This window comes from Aotus nancymaae, unplaced genomic scaffold (genome assembly GCF_030222135.1).
Source record: "Aotus nancymaae isolate 86718 unplaced genomic scaffold, 86718_ANA_hifiasm-v0.15.2.pri h1tg000065l, whole genome shotgun sequence".
Taxonomy (NCBI): domain Eukaryota; kingdom Metazoa; phylum Chordata; class Mammalia; order Primates; family Aotidae; genus Aotus; species Aotus nancymaae.
In genome coordinates this window covers 720,596-744,837 of record NW_026988480.1, presented here as the reverse complement: position 1 = coordinate 744,837, position 24,242 = coordinate 720,596, and the positions used below count along the sequence as shown (strand labels likewise).

Sequence of the window (24,242 nt, the reverse complement as noted above, 5' to 3'; positions counted from 1 at the left end):
GAAAGCTCGATCCTGGAGTTCAAGCGCTTCAAAAGCGCACCTAATTGCCACACTTTTGTCAAACACGTTCCCAGGTAGAACTTGGCCTCTTGTAAAACAGCAGCAATTGAACTAGAACAGAAAGCATTTTGAAACCTACTTTTGGCAGGGTTCCTTGCAGATCAGAGTGGAAATGATTAACAGGGCAACTATCAATCGTGGACTTTTGGCAGCAGAAAGAAAGCTATTGTTTGGTATAGTCTGGGCCAGGGCCATGCACTCTAACTGAGATACTCGATTCTGTGGATGGTTGGAGGGGGCTGTGCTATTGCAGGGTGACTGCATCTTCTCCTTGGCAGTTCACTCTGTTGCCGTGAAGTTGTCTTGTTTAGACTGGACCTGGCTTTCTTCACAATGAGTGTTGCAGACTCCCGACAAAGGCCAGGTGGTAAAGTGTGGCGTGGGTGAGCAAGAGCCTGAGCTGCCTGAGCTAACTTGTCCTCAGCCACCTGCCATTGTGCTGAGGTGGCAGCAGCCCCTGAATTCTGCCCCTCGGTCTCTCCATAGCAAAGCAAAACCACCCTTCCGTGCTCCCAGGACAAGCAGGCTATTACCAATCACCCACTAACCCTGAAGCAGGAGGGGCCATCGCTGCGGTTCCTCAGTGCCTGTGGCAGGAAGAGATTGTTTTAGAGTGGCATTTTTTTTTAATTTGCAAGCTTTTTTCTCTCTCCAAAACATGTTGTCAGTGTGTTCTAGTACATTCTGTAAGGAATTCTAGAGCCAATCACAGGGTCAAAAAAAACAAACAAAAAAAAAGCCAGCACAGAAAAGTTTCCCAGATAACATCTATTTCAGTGGCTTTCCAACATTTTTTACCTTACCAAAGTAAGAAATGCATTTTAATATCAGGGCACACATACAGCTATATCTAAACTTTCACAATTCTGCATTTATGATATCACTCTGATGCTGTCTATTCTTTTCTGTTTATTTTTCTTTCTCTTCCTTGGTACGCTGGTCATGACCCACTCCAGTGATTTCACAGTGTAGACTGGGTGGTGGCCCACAGTTTGAAACCCCAATCTCATGTAGGTAACTGAGGACATGAATGGATCAGTGATTAAACCAAAGTTATTTGATCTTACCAAGTGGCATCAGGATTAGGAAGCTGTTAGAGTGTCGGATACGTGAAGGAACTTGGGTCATTCCCGATAACCTCAAAGGTGGTTCTTGAACGCCGCATGCTTGTAAAGGATGCAGGATCCTACATGCCCCGCCCTTTTCCTTTCCTCCCTTCCGCACCCCACCCCTGCCCACATTTCCTTTGTTGTTTTCGTTTGTTTGTTTCCCTCATCTTCTACCTGTGACTTCATAGCCTTTTGGAGAATCACAGCAATAGTTGTATTTAAACTCAATGGGTAGCATCCAGGCTAAAAAGGAGAGAGCCTAGACACAAAACCACCCACGGGAGAAAGCAGGACGGCATCCCACTATGCTTATTTCTTTTTTTCACAGCAATAGTTATATTTAAACTCAATGGGTAGCATCCAGGCTAAAAAGGAGAGAGCCTAGACACAAAACCACCCACAGGAGAAAGCAGGACGGCATCCTACTATGCTTATTTCTCTTTTCTTCCTGTTTCATGAGGATTATTATCCAGGGTTTTCATTTTCTCATTTCAGGTTTCATTTTAACTCCAATATAGACATACGATAGACCACTCATCCCTGCGGCTCCGGGCGGCAACCGCATCTGAGACCCTCTAGGCGTCTCGTGCAGGGCAGCTGTAGTGCGTGGCTTCCGCAGGGCTGTCTAACAGATCACCATCCTCACCGTGGCTTAAGAAGCCGCAGATTTATTTGCTCACAGTTCTGGAGGCCAGAAGTCCAAAATCGAGGTGTCGGCAAGGCCACTCTCTCTCTGAAACCTGCCGAGGAGGATACCCTTGGCCTCTCCCCAGCCTCTCGTGTTCCCAGTAGCCCTTGGCATTCCTTACCTTGTAGATGCAAAACTTCCATTTCCACCTCCATCCTCAAAGTGTGTTCTCCTGCATGTCTGTCTCTGTGCCTTCGCATTTCTCTCTGTATGTCTGTTTCCATCTTCTTACGAGGACACCCGTCATCAGTGCCCACTCTATACCAGTACGACCTCATTTCAACTCCATTACATCTTCAAAAACCCCATTCTCAAATAAGGTCACTTCAGAGGTGCTGGAGGCTAGGACTTGAACATACCTTATGGAACAACTGATGACACGTCATAATTTACGCGCTCCTCCTAGTAGCATTAACCGTGGCAGTAGCGCCAGCATTGCTGACAGCCTGAAGCATATGAGCTCTAGAGTGTATTTCAATAATCATGTTCACTTGCTTGGTATTCTTTAGACAATAACTCATCCCTGAACTCCTGTAAAGGGTTTCCCTGGGATTTTCTTCTTGACTCACTCCACTGTGGCCTTCCCCATCCAGGACTGTCACAGACCCCTGGCATCAGTGGTCTAGACCCCTCTGCCGAATGTCATCTTTGGTGAATGTGTTATGAGGAATAACACATGGTAGATCACTCTTAGAAGAGCATGAAATTCTGTCTGCAGTATATCCAAAACAGGCACGTGGTGAGGCACAATGTGTCCGTGCGTGTATAGTTAGCATCATGGTTTTAAGTTACTTTCAGGCCACGTGGAGATCGTTGGTGCGTCTACTGATGAAAGCGAATCTTTTTCTTCCTGAAAAACATGGCTACTTATTAGTCAAATTTGTGTTTTAAAAATATGTAAACTGACATAATGCAGACATTCATCAATATTTAAGTATACTGAGAAGTTTTTGGTGAAATGAAACGCAATGTCACTGTTAATTACTTAGATGAATCAAGAAGTGACATCCTGGGAATGATCGGCTAGTTTAAATGAGTGCCCCAGGTTTTTGGAATACAAGAAACCAAGAGGAAGGGATTAGAATGTATAGGTTAGCAAGATTGGGGTCCTAAAATACAGACACCCAAAAATGGAACAAAATCATGGAATTTATTAATAACGAGGTCAAGGCCAAATCAGTAACCAAGATACTGGGTGGAAGAAAGGTGGTCTAACAAATGGCCCTATGAAAGATAGAGCTTGGCTGACCATGATAAGATATGAGCCCAAACTATGAGGCTGTCACACGTAACCACAAATGCCATAGCTTAAAATGACACACACTTCTTATCTCCGTTTCTGGGGGTCAGGGTCTGGGTTCTCAGGGTTCTTAGGGACTCACGAAGTATGTTTTCATCTGGAGCTCCAGGTCTGCTTCCAAGCTCATATGAATTCTTGGGAGAATTCAGTTTCTCGAGGCTGTAGGACTGAAGTCCCAGCTCCTAGAGGCCGCCCTCTCAATAAGCAGCTCTCAGCATGGCCACCTGCTTCTCCAGGGCCAGTGGGAAAGCATTTGCCTCCAGCAGGGCTCCGTCCACTCTTCACGGCTTTCACCTGATTGAGTCAGTCTCACTCAGGGTAACTTCATTTTTTATTAAATCAAAACCAGCTGATTTGGGATCTTCATGACATCTGCAAAACTTTAACTTTGCCATATAACCTAACCATAGCAGTGATATTTATCACACGTTTGGGTCAGGTTGCATTAAGAAAGATTGTGAAGCTGGATGAGCTTCTGTTGATTAGAAGTGTTGAGTTATAAGGCTACACTTGGGAGGAATGTTTACAAACTGGAATTGTCAGAGGATGGGGAAGGCACTTGAGAAAAGTCAAGTGATGGATGAAGATGAATGTGGATATTCATCTGGGAGAAAACTAAGAGGAGTTATAATAGCTGTCTTCAAATATTTAAAGGGTTTTTATCAGGAAGAGGAATTTGGCATATTGGATTTTTCCTTCAGAGGAGTGGAGTCCTGAGATGCCCTTAAGCATTCATTCCAGCCTCCAGGGTGCACCTGCTCTCTTGGTCCAGCTTCTCGGTAGCAGAGGAGTGCAGCCCCATCCATGATCTTCCACGGTCAGGCACATTGTCACACTCAGTGAGTGGAGAGTCATCCGGGATGAAGGCACAGTTTCGCTGGAATGACCTATGGACGGGCACACTCAAATGCGAGAGCGGCTCCTTCCCTTCCCCAGTCCTTGTTCTCAGATGCTCATTTAGGAGCTAAAGGTCTGGGCACCAGCGGCCTTTGGAAGCCTACAGTACCTCTCAGGACAGTGGTCAGCCTGACTAGAAAAAAAACCCAATGTCACAGGCATGTTGTGTTTAATCACGTGAAGGATATTTGCCAAGTTGGGGAACAATGCCAGCAGACACATCGTCAGTGGTATCATGCCTGGGGTGTCAGAGTTGACACTGAGTTTTCCGTTTTCCAAGGCATTCATGTAAATCCTTTTAATTTTATAAAACCCCCGTGTGGCTCCTGCATGCTTCGTCATTTGCACGCGTCCCTTTTCCCAGGGGAGGCAGTATGGTGAGCAAGATGCTGGTGGGCTCCAGGCACAGAGAGCAGGGAGAGCCTCAGACCCCAGGTCCGCCACGTGCGCCCTCTCGTAGAGCCCCTTCCATCTTATCTCTGAAGCATTATCATGAAAACCTAATAATATAGAAAGAATAAAGCACATGGGTTCTACTTCATAAATAATATTTCTCCCACTTTCTGAAAACTGCTGAAGAGTAACTGCACAAGAATCCTTGAACATTTAGAATTCTAGTTTTAACCATACCATAAAGTCAGAAGTGTGTGATGGAATTCTGCTAATGACGTTTGCAAAGCATCAGGGCAGAGTACAGAGCTGGCGTGTAGTGGGTACCTTCTGCCTGCCGGCAGTAGGCATTTTACACATCCAAGTCAGCTCATTCTCACATCAGCTTTTCTAAAAAGAAGGAAATAAGGAGCCACAATGGCCCAAATGACGCAGTGGCAGAAGTAGAATTTGAGCTTGTGCAGGTATTTGGCTTCATGTTTCATCTCCTCAACAGGCTGCTGCAACTTTGACAAGGCTACGATTTGTACTGGACCATTCCCTGCAATCCCCACCACCTAGAAGCCCTTCTTCCTCCCTTAAACTTGATGCATAGTTTGAAACCAGTATTAACTACTTTATGAGAGCCACTGTTTGTCAAATGCTGACTATGTGCCAGGTCCCGTGCAATTTTTGTGAATTATCTTGTGTCCGCAGTGCCTCAGTTTCTCTGCTCAGTACCTCCATGTTACTGCTGAGGAGAGGGAAGCTCAGAGAGAGTGAGTCACGTGCCTGAGTTAAAGAGCTGGCCAGGACAGCCAGGGGCTTGCACCCCAGAGTCTTCATCCACTGCACTGTCCGCTGGTATCTCAACCAGCCAGTACAGGCTGTAGAAAAATTTTTAAGGACAGTCTATGCTAATGCAGAAAACTGAGATTATTTTGCTCCCTTTGAGGAAAAAAGCCCTGGAAAGACGTATCACTTGAGTATGGGAAAAAATGAAGCTGTGGCTTCTCTGTGAGCCAGTTCTTTCCTGGCAGCATCTTGGAATAAGACCAAGTACAGCAGCAGAGTTTTCTGTTTTAATATGAGCTGCAGGGTGACTTTTCTTCTTCCGTGCCTTCATCTCTCTGCGGCTTCTTTTGCCTCATTAATTTCATGCCTTGCCTGGGCGGGCTACTGTGCTGCCCAGTCACCCGAGTCTGGGGTGGCCGCTGCTGGCCAGCAGACAGGCCCTCCAGAGGCAGAGGTGGCCACGCTGAGTCGCTCCCACTGCGGAGGCGGCACACTCCGGTGGCAGCACAGCTGTGATGTGGCCGCAGCTGGCAGCCCCGTGGGAAAGATGTGTGAAGTGTGGGTTTGACAACCCATGGGAGAACAGAATTCTTCCTGCTTTTGACTCCCTTCAAAGCCGTTAGTCAACCTCAGTTTCTCTGCCCTCCTTCTCCACTCCATCCGTGCCTCTCTCCCTCAATCTCTGCATCTCTCATCGCAAGCTTGCATTTCTTTGCACACAACACTATCCTAATATTTCTCTTTTCTACAGGCAGGAAATGAGAAGTCATTTTTTAGGGCCATTCAGGAAGTCATCCAGAGTTATAATGGCCCATTATCTAGTGGTCAGAGTTTACTTAGGCTTTCACTACTTCCACTGCCCACTTGACACAGGGAAACATATTTTCCCCCAGCGCTGTGAGTGTGCTATTTAGAGCTGACCACAAGCGGGGAGAAGAGGGGATGGCTGGGATACTGCATTTCCACTGAGAACACGAGCTGGCAAAGCTTGTCTGCTGCCCACCAAGTGCTTCAGGCTCACACAATTTTAGGTTCACATCAAGGAGTCCCTCTTCGAGACCAGTCTGACCAATATAATGAAACACCGTCTCTACTAAAAATACAAAAATTAGCAGGGCATGGTGGCATGTACCTATAATCCCAGCTACTCGGGAGGCTGAGACAGGAGAATCACTTGAACCCGGGAGGCAGAGGTTGCAGTGAGCCGAGAGGTTGCAATGGCAGGGAATGGTTGCCGAGCGCCATTGCACTCCTGGGCAACAAGAGTGAAACTCCGTCTCAAAAAAAAAGAAGATTCTTAATTATTTAAAGAAAAAACACCTATACTCTGAGCATATGCTTATAATCCCACAGCTAACCCGGAGTTTCTTAGAGAACTGATCGACGTCAGCAGTGGCACTTACTGAAAATGCACTTTCTCAGGCCCTGCGTGGGGCCTATTGAGTTAGAATATTAGAGAGCGGGTCTCAGAAACATTTGGTCCTGCTGTCTTATTCTATGCACCCAAAGTGGTAGGAGCCATGCTTTCATGAAACATGGGTTGTGTGTAAAATATTTAAAAGGTATGGCAAAATGTGATTGGCACCAGGGATTTCTGGTTCCTCCTAAACGCATGAATCAAAGTTTGAAGGAGAAATAAGAGAGGCGGCATTTTCTTGTACACTCTTTGTGGTGTTGTCACAAGTTGGAAGCTTCCTGATTGCGTTTATTAGAGCATGAACACCCAGGCACCCAGCTGCCAGCCAGCCCTGTCAGGCACAGTCTCCTCGAAGATGTGGAAAGGGCTGACCGAGAGCCAAACTTACAGGCACCTGAGCAGGCGAGGAGGGGGCACTCGAACCATGAGCAATGGCCTTCCCACCCTCCTTCATCCTCTCCTCTTCTCCTTTTGGAGTTGCAGGCCACAGAAAGGAAGTGGCATGACTCACTTTGGGCCTCCTTAATTTCTTCATCAAAGGGGACACAAGGTGTGTATGTGTGTTGGTGGCCGATTGAGGTGGGCCCACAGAGGAGGTAATAGATGGACGTGTTATTTCCTTTCTTCCATTCTGGTACAATGCAGGGCATAAACACACATACACACACACACATGCACACACATACACTCCCACTTTGTTGACATCTACCACACCTGCCCCAGTGCCCATTCCTCTCCCATCTGCATAAAAAGCCCCCGCAAATCCTGAGATACGTAGAAAGGAGCGGTGGTCTGGCTCCAAGGAGTGTAGAAGCAGCCACGTTTTCAGAGGCTGCATTCCACTTGGACTTGGCCCTACGTTGAAGGTAGGAACAGATCGGGGAGGCCCCGTTTGCGCAAAGAGCCCCATGGAAGAGTGCGCAGTCCAGTCTGTAAAACAATTGCAGAAAATGTGTGCAGGACTTCCTCCTGAAGCAGAGCGCGGGTGCATCCAGCGCCACCATGCACACGACTCCCCCACCTCCGTGATCGTAGAACTTCCCAGTCCGCAGTCTACCCTTTTGTGTAACTCCCACTTGGTAAAGCCCTGGTCACACTTCTGGTTGTTCAGATTAGACAGAGTGATTTTAAAGTCAACTGCCAGGCATCTGCACTTGCAAATTAGATGCTGGCACATGCTTGTGTTAAGGTAATAATTCATTACAATACAAATTACAGGGGAGTTTCTCTGGGCATGCAACCTTTCCCGTCATTTGACTTTCCCTGTGATTAGCAGGGGAGCCTCCTTCGTGCTGCTAATGGGACCTTACCCATGTGTCAACCCATGGCTGTAATGCTGACACTGTTTTCTTTCTGGAATCAAAGGCCTTTGCAGATGAAACTAAAATGTTATCTGTCTCAGTCCTGTCCCTTTGACGATGAAAACATCAAGCTCTGGAGACTGGCCAGCCAGCCTCCCTGCCTCCTCCCCAACACCCTCCATCATTTTTTGCCTCTACTTGCTTATTTATTTGGCTGTATTTTAATTACATAATGCAAAAATACTCCCCTTTGTGAAAAGAATAATGATTTCAGGAAATTAGAGGGTAAAAAGGAAGAACCATGCTTTCACTCCACTGTGAAGAGTTAGGGAAGAATCCAGCATTTTTTCTGTGTATTTTACATACAAATATATGTACAAATAAAAGTCAATCATTTAGGTTTTGTTGACATTTTTGTACAGATGAGTTTGTCATTCATGCATATTATTTTGCCACTTGCTTTTTTTTTTTTTAACTTAATTTCACTTTGTTTGAGAGCTTTCTAAACTAAAATATGTGTAAGTCGGTCTCATGCATGTAATGGCTCCCTCATCTTCCACGACTGTCACTAAAAAGGGGATTGAGCTTGTTCTTGGCTTTGCAGTCAGTACATTAGGCACTGTTCATATGTGCTTCTCTGTGCACACACAGGAGGGCTTGCTAGGGAGGCCTGGCAGTGGATGCCATTCAAATAGGATTTTCAATAGAAGAATTTTTAAGTTTTCAGGTATAAGTTTTAATGCACATGCAAACCCCAAATCATTAAGATTGTTTTCTTCCACATCTGGCCTTCCATTCCTGAACTACTTTAAGGCCAGTATATATCATCCAAGAAACCCCATTCTTTCATACAACACTATCTCCATTTCACGTCATGCGTCTCTAAAAACATGATTTTTTAAAACATAATCACAATACTGTCATCAAACTTAAAAATTAGCCATATGTCACCCAACAGCCAGTCTACTGACACATCTCCAGTTGGCTCGAAAATGTGTCTTCTGTTGTGGTTTGTCTGAAACTTGATCCAAAAGTCAGGCCCACCTCTCACCCTTCCCTGGCCTGCCGGAGCCCACGTTTCTTCCCAGCCGGGCTGGGAGGCCCCTATGCAGGGTTTGCTTCATGGGGCCTCCCTCTGATCTGCTATGCAGGATGCCCTCTTTCCTGTCAACACAAGCTGCTCAGAGGACTCATTCCGTTCAAATTCACCTTTGTGAGTCTAGGTGATGGATATGTTCAGGAGCTGTATGTGCATTTTTAGTTTTAATGAGCATGTCTTTTTTCTGTTTTTTAAAGAACTCCAAATGATCTACAGCATACACAGCTCTTGTTTGCTGATGAAAAAAGCTGGCAGTACAAAGGGGCGCCAGTCAAGGTCACACAGCCAGGAAGCCCCTGACCTTGGGCCTCTTCCCAGACCCTGGGTCCTTTGCTGCCCACGTGAATTTTCTTCAAGGTCCTATATGCAGATTTTCTGGACTTGGCCATATTATTTAGGATTCAGATATAAGCAAAATAGATGATAAAGTATAACATGAAGGCATTTAAAAGGGTGGAAAGCACATAATTTACTAAAACCATAAATCTTATGACCTAAAAGGTTCACCTAATTTCTTAAAAAACACCGTGCTAAACCCTGATTGAAAATCAGACTCAGACATGTGGCCCGAAATGCCAAGAAATGGCCAGACTTGTCTGTCGAGAAAGCCATATGTAACTAACTGTTTGAAATTCAAAATATATCTTATCATTTTAAAAACATCTTTCTTCTAAAGACAGTCATCTTGGCTTAAGGAATGCAGCTAGTAAAGTGTGAAATACTCCTACTTGTGGAAGAAATCCTCATGTTAACCCTGAAGAACTGAAAAATGCATTCTGATGTTGATTGGCCCAACCTGTATTTGGGTATTTTATGATGTACACAATATGCTTTTGTATGTGAGACTGTTTTTAAATGTGGCTTTGCTTTTTCAAGACATTTGATGCTCCTCTGGGGATCAGGAATTGTGTCTAGCACTTTGTCCTGACCTCATCTGACTTCTCAGCTGTCCCTGAGAGGTACCGGTGTGCAGGACTGCCGAGTTGGCAAGTGATAGAGACAGTATTTTGACCCCAATTTCTAATTCAGAGACCTCGATTTCTGATTTGTTTTTGTATTGGCTTTGCACAATTTCATGTTCTGAAAGAGAATGCCCTTAACTCTGCAAAATGGGCCTTCTGAATGAAAAGGATCAGTCATATCAGGAAAAGCGCTATGATGATGGAATATGATAAATAAGTCTTTCATTTGTAATTATCTACTATGGGGTAAAAAGTGATGAAAACTACCATCTTGAAAGGTTCTGGTGGTAGTGGTTCCTAATGCAGTGAAAGATGTGTGAGCCAAAGATGTGTAATCAGCCAGGGAATGAGAGGCGAGGCCACAGCTGGGGGAGGGGCCTGTGGTCGTCCACACCCCTCCCACCTCCCTGAGGCAGTAAGGCTTCCTTCCAGAGAGTAGAGCCAGGGAGAGTTGAGCAAGTTGAGAAATGCCGAAGCTGTTGGTGGAAAGAGTTCCATTCCTTGGCAATACAAGTCCCTCCTATGTTCTAAAATCTGGTCCTGACTGGTGGCAAGCGGGGCCCAGGAGCAGACCTTAAACAACGGCAGGCTTGTGTCGCTGGCAGGCTTCTTCAGCCTCTGAGGAGCTGAGTGCAGCTGAGGAGACTCGCACTCAGAGGATTTCAAATCAGAGGGGATCTGGTAGAGCAACTTATCCAAACCTGCACACACACACACACACACACACACATGCGCACGCGCGCGCACACACACACACACACGAGAGAGAGAGAGAGAGAGAGAGAAAACTAAAGTCTGGCAAAACAATACATGCTCTAATGAAGGTTTATTAATGATTAATCTACTCCTAGCATTTCCTAGACTACTCTATCTTCTTTACAAAAGAAAATTCTGATTGCAACACACTAACTTGACTTTACGGCTCCTTAATGGATAGCAGTCTGTAATTTTCAGAGAACTGTGTAACGCAGGCTGCCTCTGTTCTTCCATGCTACCTGTAGTTCCTGCTCTGCTAAGAACAGAATGGGAGGGAAAACGGGGCCTGTAGCACAATATTAGCAGGTGAAATTTTGTACACCAGCCGTCCCTTCCTTTTACATTTGGTCTGAAAATTCCATTAGATGCTGAATCCTACAATGTATTTGAGGACCCCAGGAGTGCCCTAGAGGATGAGATTGGGTGGCTCCCCATCAGGCTGAACATTTACCTTGATTACTGTGGCAAGATTTGCATCAGCGGTGTTAGTCCCTGCCTCACTTGGAGGCCTGCAGTTAAGTGGCCACATTTCAGGCTCTAATTTCCTGGTGATTTCATAGTGTAGGGCACTTGCAAATCAAAAGTAGGCTTAGAGCCCAACCCTCTTAAATTTTACCCACCCCCACAAATGCAGCAAATAAAATGACTTTGATTCTCATTTCCTAGAACAGTTTTCTGTATTTATTACATTATTGTTAAGACCGTTTTTGAAGAAAGCTGTTTTATTTAGCAAAATAGCTTTATGGAATCAAGTTCATACACTTTCTGCCCCAGATCCAAACAAGCTTGCAGTATCAGATGTCACCGAGCACCATGACAGGCAGATGCAGGTCATCCCTGTGCCCAGCTAATGATATCTCAGCCTGCCCTGCCGTCGGCTGCTCCGGGGAGGGCCAGCGGGCAGTGTTGGACGGACACTGTATCTCCAGCAATTTGCAGATAACAAATGTGGTTCTGATGATGTTACTTAAGATCTGTCAATTTCAAGATTGGATTAGACATTAGGAATTTGGAGGGCTTTTTATTGCTAGCATTTCTAAGAATAATCAATTAGAGTATTAATTCTAAAGTCGGAAACCCACATGGACAGAGTTCATGTAATTGACTTCTTTATGTGCTTCTTCCTAGATTGCCCGCATTCTCAAAACAAGAGCATTTCTATTTTAATCAAAAGAATCCAGAGTGAAATGAGGCTTTGAAAATTCAGCATATGTATATCTTGATTTCTTTAACTGACATCCAGAAGAAAATATAAGCTCAGAGGTCCACTGGGTTCCTTCCAGCACGTAAGCCCGTAAACTCTCCCGCTGGGACCAAGCTTCTCATGCACTCGTCAGTCACGTCCTGTGAGACTAGATACTGACTTCCACGGTTTTTTGTCGTGGCTGTTGTTTGTTTGTTTGGGTTCTGCTTTCCATGTTTGAAGTGAGGAAAGTTGTTTTTCTGTGCTTTTGTAAAATGGAATTGCTCTTGTGTTGGGAATTGTGCTGGTCATTTTTACGTCACCTTGTTTCAGAATCACTAACCTGGCCAATTTATAGCCAAAACTCAGTATCGTACAGCGAGTAATGAATCTCATGGTAACCGTGTGAGCGAATTCACACCCTCCCTCCCCACTGCCCACCCCACCTTAGTCCTTGGTGACGGTGAACAGAATGAGGACCTTCTCGCGACCGTGGTGCACCTCCGCTCCACTTTCCTTGTCCTTTCCTATCATAAAATCTTCTTTCATAAAAATGGTCATTTCTGTTCATATCGGTGGACTGTCAATAATAAAGAAGTCATTTTTGAGGTGAACACTGCACTTAGACTCATTCTGATTTTGATGGAAACTTCTAGCTGGTGGATGGCATCTTGTTTTGCTTTGGTTTTGCATGGAATAAATTCAGGGAGATGAAGCTAGTCTGTGATCCGAGGTCTTACTTCCATACGTTTCTCTCGGGCGGTGTGGCTGCCTGTATCATGCCTGAATGCCACAGGTGCCCGGCCAGCCAGTCCTGTTGTAACTGTCACCGGTACCTCAGAGAGTGCAGAGGTGCCAGCCGACCATGAAACTGGCCTCATAAAGCATCAGTTATGTTGCGATGGTGGCAAAGCTGCACACAAGACAGGAAGTGTAGTCACTGAGAGCTCACGATAGAGCGTGTCTAATGTAAAAAGATGAAACCCATCGTACACAGCTGCGTACTGGCTCCTTGAAGTCAAATTTCCCCCATTACCAAGGAAAAGTTTTCCTGAAGGGGGCTGCTATACAGGATGACATCTGGTGATAATATTTATTCCTTTGGAAATCAATCTGTGGACGTGAGTTTCCACTGACTGATGAGGGGAAAAATGAATTGGCATCGCCCAGCGTCCAGCTTCTTATCCCGGGAGAGATAGCTCTTGATCTGTCATCCATGCAGCTGCCTGCTGCAAGAGCCAAGTTCGTGCAGTCTGCAGAGAACTCTTCCTGAGCCGTGGGCTGCCAGGCCGGGGGTGGGGTGTGTGGCTTGGGGCTGCTCATTGTGCAGCCTCCTGCCACCCACCGGTCATCTGGGGAGACTGGCCTGGCCTGTCAGGAGACCCAGCTGCCCAGATGTTCTCAAGGGCCTAAGATGTAGGCAGCTGATCCGTGCGTCTTTGGAGAGTCCTTGAGTTGGAGACTACAAGTGACCTCGGAGGAAGGCATGAGAACATCTGGGTCATGGGTTTCTACTAGGAGTCCACAATGAAAACGGAAGTTACAACGGAGCAGTCTAACAACTTCCTAACGTCACCTTTCACGGACACTGGATACTCCAAGACTTTGCATTTACATGGCCATCACAGATCCGTTTCGAGAGAAGCAGGGTAAAAAAAACAAGTCCATAGTGCTTTAGGTGTATTTCTATACATCTTAATTGATATGAGATTACGTTTTCCCTTGTGTTTATTGTACGGACTGTAGACAGATCCTGCTCTTTGGCAGGTAAAGCAAATATTTTTTAAAATCTAGAATCTAGACCCAAAACAATTTAGCAGAATCATTCTGGACCATTTTGGACCGCAGCGGTTAGGGCCCAGGGCAGCAGCGGTGACAATAAGCTCTCCGTAGGTGCTAAACCCCGTCACTCCCTGGCGCCGGCAGCCTTATCTCAGAGCTCTCTTATCGCTGGTTTTTATTTCTCCTAATAAAAGAGAAAAAAAGGTTCATCTTTTAAAGAAAGCAAGGACACAGAGGTGGATTCTCCCTGACGCTAGCACAGCTCGCGCCCAGGCCTCTCCCGCAGGGCTCTGCTCTAATTGCAAAAGCTGGAAAAGCTACAGGCCCGACAAGACGCAGAGCAGCCCTGCCGGCCGGGTCACCTTCCCTCTTCTCCGCTGTCTCACAGGCCCTCCACCATGCGACGTTCAAAAGCTCAAGTCACTTAACCTCTCAAAACTCAGTGTCCTTTTCTGTACAGTGGGGAGAATACTGGACTGTTGTGAGGATTAAGTGAGGAGGGTGACCCAGTGAAGTTGGAGCTGTTACTGTCATTGTCATTATTCACCATCTCACAGGCAGGCATGCCACAATCATTTTACTGAAGCTGCTTCAGTGGGTCCTGAAATGGGCCCTGTACTTTGGGAAAGACAGTCCTGGTTCGACACACAGCTCCTTGCACAGAGCAGCTTGGGAGTGTGGGCCAGTTTTCCTTCTAGAGACACAGTTCTCTGATATGTGCAATGAGAAAATAAATTATTGACTCAAAGGATTGCATGCAGACACATACACACAGAGACATATACACAGCACACGGAGATACACACGGAGACATACACATAACACAGAGATACACACAGAGACATATACACAGCAAACGGAGATACACACAGAGATATATACACAGCACACAGAGATACACACGGAGACATACACATAACACGGAGACACACAGAGACATATACACAGCAAACGGAGATACACACAGAGACATATACACAGCACACGGAGATACACACGGAGACATACACATAACACGGAGATACACACAGAGACATATACACAGCACACAGAGATATATACACAGCACACGGAGATACACACGGAGACATACAACACACAGATACACACGGAGACATACACACAACACGGAGATACACACAGAGACATATACACAGCACACGGAGATACACAGAGACTTATATACAACACACAGAGATACACATAGAGACATATGCACAGCACACAGAGATACACACAGAGACATATACACAGCACACAGAGATACACACAGAGACATACACACAACATGGAGATACACACAGAGACATATACACAGCAAACGGAGATACACACAGAGATAGATACACAGCACACGGAGATACACACGGAGACATACACATAACACAGAGACACACAGAGACATATACACAGCAAACGGAGATACACACAGAGACATATACACAGCACACGGAGATACACACGGAGACATACACATAACACAGAGATACACACAGAGACATATACACAGCAAACAGAGATACACACAGAGACATATACACAGCACACGGAGATACACATGGAGACATACACATAACACAGAGATACACACAGAGACATATACACAGCACACAGAGATATATACACAGCACACGGAGATACACACGGAGACATACAACACACAGATACACACGGAGACATACACACAACACGGAGATACACACAGAGACATATACACAGCACACGGAGATACACAGAGACTTATATACAACACACAGAGATACACATAGAGACATATGCACAGCACACAGAGATACACACAGAGACATATACACAGCACACAGAGATACACACAGAGACATACACACAACATGGAGATACACACAGAGACATATACACAGCAAACGGAGATACACACAGAGATAGATACACAGCACACGGAGATACACACGGAGACATACACATAACACAGAGACACACAGAGACATATACACAGCAAACGGAGATACACACAGAGACATATACACAGCACACGGAGATACACACGGAGACATACACATAACACGGAGATACACACAGAGACATATACACAGCAAACAGAGATACACACAGAGACATATACATAGCACATGGAGATACACATGGAGACATACACATAACACAGAGATACACACAGAGACATATACACAGCACACAGAGATATATACACAGCACACGGAGATACACACGGAGACATACAACACACAGATACACACGGAGACATACACACAACACGGAGATACACACAGAGACATATACACAGCACACGGAGATACACAGAGACTTATATACAACACACAGAGATACACATAGAGACATATGCACAGCACACAGAGATACACACAGAGACATACACACAACATGGAGATACACACAGAGACATATACACAGCACACGGAGATACACACGGAGACATATACACAACACACAGAGATACACACAGAGACATATACACAGCACACAGAGATACACACAGAGACATACACACAACATGGAGATACACACAGAGACATATACACAGCACACAGAGATACACATGGAGACATACACATAACACAGAGATACACACAGAGACATATACACAGCACACAGAGATACACACAGAGATATATACAAAGCACACGGAGATACACACGGAGATCTACAACACAGAGAGATACACACAGAGACATATACACAGCACACAGAGATACACATAGAGACATATACACAACACACAGAGATACACACAGAGACATATACACAGCACACAGAGATACACATAGAGACATATACACAACACACAGAGATACACACAGAGACATACACACAACATGGAGATACACACAGAGACATACACACAACATGGAGATACACATAGAGACATACACACAACACAGAGATACACACAGAGACATATACACAGCACACGGAGATACACATAGAGACATATACACAGCACACAGAGATACACATAGAGACATATACACAACACACAGAGATACACACAGAGACATACACACACAGAGATACACACAGAGACATACACACAGCACTTAGGTACACAGAGACATACAGCACACAGAGATACACACAGAGACATACACACAGCACTTAGATACACAGACATATACACAACAGAGATACAGAGACATATACAGAACACACAGAGATACACACAGAGACATATACACAGCACACAAAGATACACACAGAGACATACACACAACACACAGAAATACAGACATATATAGAACACACAGAGATACACAGAGAGACATATACACAACACACAGAGATACACACAGAGACATACACACACAGAGATACACACAGAGACATACACACAGCACTTAGGTACACAGAGACATACAGCACACAGAGATACACACAGAGACATACACACAGCACTTAGATACACAGACATATACACAACAGAGATACAGAGACATATACAGAACACACAGAGATACACACAGAGACATATACACAGCACACAAAGATACACACAGAGACATACACACAACACACAGAAATACAGACATATATAGAACACACAGAGATACACAGAGAGACATATACACAACACACAGAGATACACACAGAGACATACACACAGCACACAGAAATATAGACATATATAGAACACACAGATACACAGAGAGACATATACACAACACACAGAGATACACACAGAGACATACACACAGCACACAGAGATACACACAGAGATATACAGCACATGGAGATACACACAGAGACATACACACAACACATGGAGATACACAGAGACATTACACACAACAAACAGAGATACACAGACATACACACAGCACACAGAGACACAGATACACACAGACATACACAGGCACAGACAGACAGACTCACACAGCCACGGGCACACACAAAGACACAGAGACACACAGACACACACAGGCACACACATGCAGTTAAAGTAATATTAGCTAGTTCAGGAGGAGTAAGAGAAGCCTTGTTTCTGTCCACTTTTTTTTTTTTTTTTGAGACGGAGTTTCGCTCTTGTTACGCAGGCTGGAGTGCAATGGCGCGATCTCGGCTCACTGCAATCTCTGCCTCCCGGGTTCAGGCAATTCTCCTGCCTCAGACTCCTGAGTAGCTGGAATTACAGGCACGCGCCACCATGCCCAGATAATTTTTTTTTGTATTTTTAGTAGAGACGGGGTTTCACCATGTTGACCAGGATGGTCTCGATCTCTTGACCTCATGATCCACCCGCCTCGGCCTCCCAAAGTGCTGGGATTACAGGCGTGACCCACCGCGCCCGGCCTCTGTCTACTTTTTACAGAAGAGAAAGTGAAGATGTGGTTTGAGGTGCATTTAGCACGTAAGCGCATCCTAGACCCTCTGGCTGTAACTCCATCCCTTTCTACCTTTTTCCCAGACCCTGCCTAAGCCTTTTCTCTGGGAAATCTTCTCCGTCACACTGATACACATGCCTCAGATTTCTAATTCTCCAGTTGTATTCACCAGGTGCCCGGTCACGGTTAAGAATCCTGTGATGTGTGTCCTGTGTGTTTAGATTTGCTGTCGAGTTAACTCTGGGCCAGCCTGTGGACTAGACCTCTACACATGCAGTGGGCAAGGGCAGCGCCAGATTTGAAATCCTGCTCATCTTTTCAGCTCCCTTGTAAAAATAACATCAGCAAGGGGAATACGATGCCGGAGGTCACCTGTGACAAGTTCGGTTTATGGCCATTTTACTTCTAGGAAGACAGGAAGCATCAGGAACTCAGGGATCAGGGCAGCCAAAATGTCTTTCCACTCTGAAGTAAAGGGACTGCTCAGGAGTTCCCAGGCATGTTTCCCTGTGGGAACCGCCACACACCACTTTTGTGAAGTGGACACATGTTAGTCCCATTGAAAAGAAACCACCCAGCCCCGGTTCCCTCACACTGCACCATCAACTCCGGCCAGCTTGCAGGGACGCGGGCGCACAGTGGTCTGTGTCCTTGCTGGAGCCAGGCAGGGCACGGGGTCCCTCCTGGAGTCACGGGATGGCTGCCTAGGTTCTATATTAAAATCCAGAGGCTACTGCACGTGTTCGGGGAATGCAGCTCCGGCATGGAATGAACGTGCTGTCTGTTCTTTGGCCCAGCTCACCTGTCCTCCACACGCGTATCCCTGGCTCCCTTTCCCTTGTAAGGAGACTGAACTGAAATTATGGCTTGCCCAAGGCTGCATACCTGTGCTCCTTCTGAAGCCCAAGTCGCTGGTTCTAGAATTCTAACCTGTGCGGAGGCTACTGAGCATGTTTGTCAAAATGCATATTTCTGTGCCCTGCCCAGTTCCACAGCCCAGGAATCTGCAGTTTTCACAAGCACCCCCAGATGACTTTAGTGGTGTCCTTGATAAGCATTTCTTCAAGGCAATACTGCCTGGAACGCAGAATCCCAGCCTCCTGCACCCTCCTTACCTGATGGCCTGGATGCTCTCAGATCTACAGGGGAAAGAAAGGTCACACAGCCATTGCAATAGTAACCTCAGCTGACAAAGCCTCCCCGATAAAACTTATTTCCCAGTATTTTTTTAATAGGAAACAATAAAACTGCAAAATAAAACTGTAACCAGCCAAAATATCCATCAAAGAGAAAATGGAGAAGTGAATCATTGTGCATTCACCTGAACCGGATCTATTATAAAGCTTATAATATTAATGAAGCCCCTTCCAAGGCCCTGGGGGTCCTAACAGTGCACTGGCTGCGTCTATCATTTATATTATGAAATTTGCATAAGGAAAACATTTTGTCTCATTTGTATTATTTCTCCTTCTAAATACACGTCACTTTGTATCTGATTTGTATGAGACCCAGGACCCGCAGACCCTGTGTCTGCTCCTGCAGCCAGTCCCCCAGGGAAGGACCGCACAGCAGCAAGGATGGACTGTGATGTACCCAGCCACGGACAGCCCAGATGGGTTCTGTAATTCACAGAATGTCTATAGGATGATCCCGTTTATCAAAAACAGAAGCGGGCTTTATTGATGTCACATAAATGCATCTAAACTTTTTTTTCTCCATGCCCTTCTGTCGTCTTGATCTCTCCCCAAACTTTTAAAAACGTGACACTCATTCCATTATTTTTCCATAGAAAAGTGTAGATGATTTTATCATAGGAGATTTGAAAAAATAATTTAAAATATAATGAAAACCTTCTCAAATAGTGCCTCTCAGCAGTAACTACTGCTAACATAAATAAAATCCATATTTCTTCTCATGCAGACTCCAGAGTTGCTTTGCCTGACACTTATAGTTGCTGGAGAAAGGAATCTTTATCCTTAGCCTCCACTGGTTGCAGACCATGAAAACAGGGAAAAAATTAGAGTGTTGGTAGCTTCATTAGAAACTGAAAGCTCATTGATTTTTTTTAAAACCTAAATAGCCTGTGTTTCGCTGAATAACTAATTTGCAACCTTCCCGCAGCCAGGACTGGCAGGAATGGGACTGGTGAGGCAGGGATGGGGGTGGGGGAGATGGGAGTGGGGGAGATGGGGGTGGGGCAGGGGTTGGGGGCGGGAGCTGGGAAGAGCTATTCTCTCCTGAGGGTGGCCTTCCCACAGTCAGGGACTGCTCAAATACGGGACTGGACGGCAACTCCATAGGGTGAAATGGTCTTCAGTCAGTAAAAAGTATTTTTGGATAAATATTTGCTTTACAAAACTTTATGTTGTTAAATGAAAACAAAAAATCTCAAGCGTTAAAAATGATGTGCAGTAAAATCTCACTTTTGTAAATAATTGTAGCTATGTATATTGCTATGCATATATAAAAAGAATTCTGAAAAATACAACTACTGTAAGCATATTGTTGTGTTTTTTCTGTTTGCTTATCTATAATCCTAATTTTGCGTCAAAGACCATGTTCCTCTAGCAATATAAAAACAAAATAATTAATTTGTCTTGTCAGCAAACAAATAGTAAGAACATGCAAACCTGGCCCTGCACACTGCCAGCCTTTTGTGATTCAAGGTGTCAGTTTCCTCCACTTGCTGAAAAGATTCAACAAAGTAGTTGAAATAGTATGTGAACCAGTTAAACCATAAAGGTGTCCAGTGTTGTCTGTGAGATAATTAAGTGATCTGATTCTGACTCCCAGAGTCTTCTGGTTTCGAGGCAGTGGGGAGTCAGACGGGAGCCTCCAGTGGCCTCTCCCGAGAGGACCTGGAAAGCAATGAGAACCTGGTTTCTGCCAGCTCTTCATAAATGTCCATGTTTTCCCTCTACTTTCTCACTCCTTTCCCAGGGTCTCAGGAGATGAAAATCAATTTCCAAAACACCCCTCTGTGTGCTCATTCTTACCTGTCCTTCTCACACATCAGGGTGGCTTTCTCTGTGTTCCTCTGTTGATTCAGTCTCTGGAATTAGTGGATCAGGATTCCATGCCCAGAATGCTACAAAGAAACCACATCTCACTCAATTACACAGAAATTTCAGATTATGTAACAGATGCTGTGTGGGGTTAGGCAGAGCCATCTGACTTGTTTTGCTTTGTTTTAGACCATGAGATGGGTGAGTTTTTCTTTTCAATGCCACTTTCTTTTAAGAATTAAAAGCCGCCATTTGGCTGTCTGCATTGGAAATCAGAGTGATGGTGCAAGCCCTGATGAGGACAATGTCCCTGCCTATGAAAAGGTGAAATACTTGCTTGAAATCGCTAAGCAGCACATGCAGTCCCAGATGGAGGGTGTATTTCTTCAGCTGGCTGGAAAAGAGTATGTGGCACTTTGCAGCCTTGAGAGCCATAGTGGAGACACCGCGGGGTCCACCACCAGAGCAGCCATCATCAGAGCTGCACCCAGCTGTGTCCACCTGGGACTCTGCCTTGAGGGCATCTTGCCTAGCTGGGAGCTGCACGGGCAGACTCCTGAGACCGTAGGGGAGGGTGTCCTCCGGACCACAGCTCTGGGCACTCCCTCCCAGGATCTGATTTCTGAGGAATCACGATGTGAATTTCACAATCACTTCCAGTGTCTTTTGCCAACCTCTATGAACAGATATGCAATTAAAAAAGAAAAAAAGACAAAGGAGTCCAATTCTCAACATGATACGTGGAAACTTTTTAGTGGAAAAGGATAGACTAATGAATTGCATTTAAAACCTTGGAGACCAGTTGAAATGCATCAAATGTGCTGGAGTTTACAGATAATACAAGCGGGGAGCTGCATCTTATGGTTTCAGTCCTTTAAAAAAATTTTTTTCTAAGAGACCCAGCCAGCAGACTGCCAGTTTTGTCAGAGACGTCAGCGGTGGCCACTCTGAATGGAAAGCGGCATCTCTCAGCATGTCTGAGGCGCTGCTCCTCAGTGGAGACTGTGTGGCTTTGCATGTCAGTGCACTTCCTAGGACCGTGCCTGACCGTGCCCAGGAAACGCGCAGAGCTGGGAGCTCTGAAGGCCTTTCACCTAAGCCACTCCGGGTCGTCTGACCTAATTTTCCTCCCAGTTTTAATTATGTCAAGTACTTCACAAAGGCCTCCTTGGGGACACTGTGAGCTCACTGTCATCAGATTGCTCCAGTCACAGCTGTGGCTTGCACACAACCACCATCTCTGCCCCAGCAGATGCTGTGTGTAAACAGTTGTATTAATTACATCTCAAAAACATGGTTCTCGCCAGATCCTCAGGATTTGGGTGCAGCTTCTGAGGTGGGCGGGAAGCCCTCAAGGGAGAAATGTCTGCAGGAAATTCTCCCCCTCCGAGAGCAGAGCGGTCTGTTTTCTCAGTTATCTAAGAGCTACCGCAGCTGTTTACTGCCGAGTGACCTCGCTCAGAGTTGTGGTGTCCCGAGGCTTTCAAAGGGGACCTCCGCTTCCGCTCTGGCCGGAGCACCATGCTGGAGACCCACGCCTGCCAAGGCCTCATTGTCATCTCTGCACACTGTCCTTGGGGTCGGCCGCTCCTGAGACATAAGGACAGGAAGCCGGCCACCTGAGCCACTCAGACGCTCTATCTAGAGTCAGCTGCCAACACGTCACTGTTAGTCTTGGAGGGCTGGCGGGGACCTGAAGTCAACTGAACACTTAGATGACAGGGAACTTGCCACCGCCAGAGGCAATGTGCTCCATTTTTTTTTTTTTTTTTTGACAGTTTTAACGATTTTTCTGTAAACTGTCATAAAAAATCGCGGCTGTGAATACCAGTGTCGGCACCCCTCCCTCACCTTTACCTGGCGCTTTTCCACCACACAGGACTGTTTCTCCTCTGCGTGCCGGCCCTGGGCTTGCAGGCAGCCAATTCTCCTCCTCCCAGGACTGTCTAACGACTCTGCTCCTTCTGACAACCTCTGCAAGGGCAGCCGGACGTGAACAAGGGGCCAGGAAGACTGGAAACTCGGGGAAGCCTGCCCTCTCCTGTCCACCAGACTCTACACTTGCATCACTGGGCTTTGGGATCTAAGTCTTCGTCATTTGTTCCTTTTGCAGTTCGTACTGTTCTCAGCACTTCCTTCCAGCTTACTCAGGTCCACTCAGATGGGATATGTCGTTGGCACAGACACATTCTGCGCCAGCCTTTCCCCGTGTGCTTTCTGTTGCTCTGTTTACTGAACCACCAAGAAGATGTGGAATGAGGCTGAGTTCTGTGTTTTAACACCATTTGAATTCTCACCTACTGAGAAATCCACCCCTCACCACAGTGCTTTGTTTAACGTGTCACAAACCCATGACATCCTATCCGCTAGCCTGCATGCTTCCTTTTAAGGTGCAGTTGAATCAGGAGAAGCTTGCCGCCTGCACCGCGTCCGGGCACAGAGTCGGCTGAGGCTGCTGCCCTGACCTGTCCGCTTTGTAGTACTGCCCAGTTATGAAACGCATTAGCCACACGTGACCTGCATTTACATGCACATACGGCAACTTTTTAAAACTGTCTCCATTTTTTCCTGAGATAGATATTTATAGCGTCTCCATCTTCTTTCCCATTTTGAAAACTTAGAACGAGTTTGCCTGTCACCCGTTCTCCACAGCATACTATGTTTTCTAGGATTTTCTAAGGTTGAGCAATGGAGGTTCAGCAATTTTGACTTATTTTCTTCCCATCTCGTTTCCAAGCAGGCCAGAAGCCTTGGGATCACTGATGATGGGGAGAGGTTGTGCTATGTAAGGAAACTCTGTACCAAAGCTCAGCTCAGATCGTGACATTCTCTTGATTAAAATCCCTCAGTTGCCAACAAACTCGTCATGCTGTCATTAAAATCTCTCACCATGTAGCCCCAGAAACCTCTCTGAATGTTTGCCCTGCCTCTGCCCTGCAGGTCCACTGCGATCCACAGACACCCAATTCTGTGACCCACCCTGACTCATCACCACTTTCCCTCACCCACAGCCTCAGCTCCCTGTTCCCACCTGTAAGACCTCTCCTGGAAGGATTCCCAACTGCCCCTCAAGATTAATTTCTGAATGCCTCTCCCCGCCTCTCAATCAGATGGCTTTGCTCCCTCCCGCAACCCTAGCCACCTTCGAATTCCAGCAGGCCACTGCACTCCACCTTCTCCTGGGC

At 45.8% G+C, this 24,242-nt stretch overlaps 1 protein-coding gene and 1 long non-coding RNA gene across 3 annotated transcripts in view; one reads left to right on the top strand and one right to left on the bottom strand.

Annotated features, from left to right (window-relative positions):
* The window catches only part of EGFR (epidermal growth factor receptor), a 203,766-nt gene that overhangs the window by 62,809 nt on the left and 116,715 nt on the right, over positions 1-24,242 (top strand). The gene's annotated exons all lie outside the window — the stretch shown is intronic.
* LOC105721861 (uncharacterized) lies at positions 11,412-23,015 on the bottom strand. 2 transcript variants are annotated; one of them, XR_010338871.1, is made up of 3 exons: positions 22,915-23,015; positions 21,049-21,140; positions 11,412-13,902 (listed from the first exon to the last, which is right to left on the bottom strand). It is a non-coding gene; the product is annotated as an uncharacterized LOC105721861 (long non-coding RNA). The 2 variants fall into 2 exon arrangements; XR_002478294.1 differs by lacking the exon at positions 11,412-13,902 and adding an exon at positions 20,682-20,910.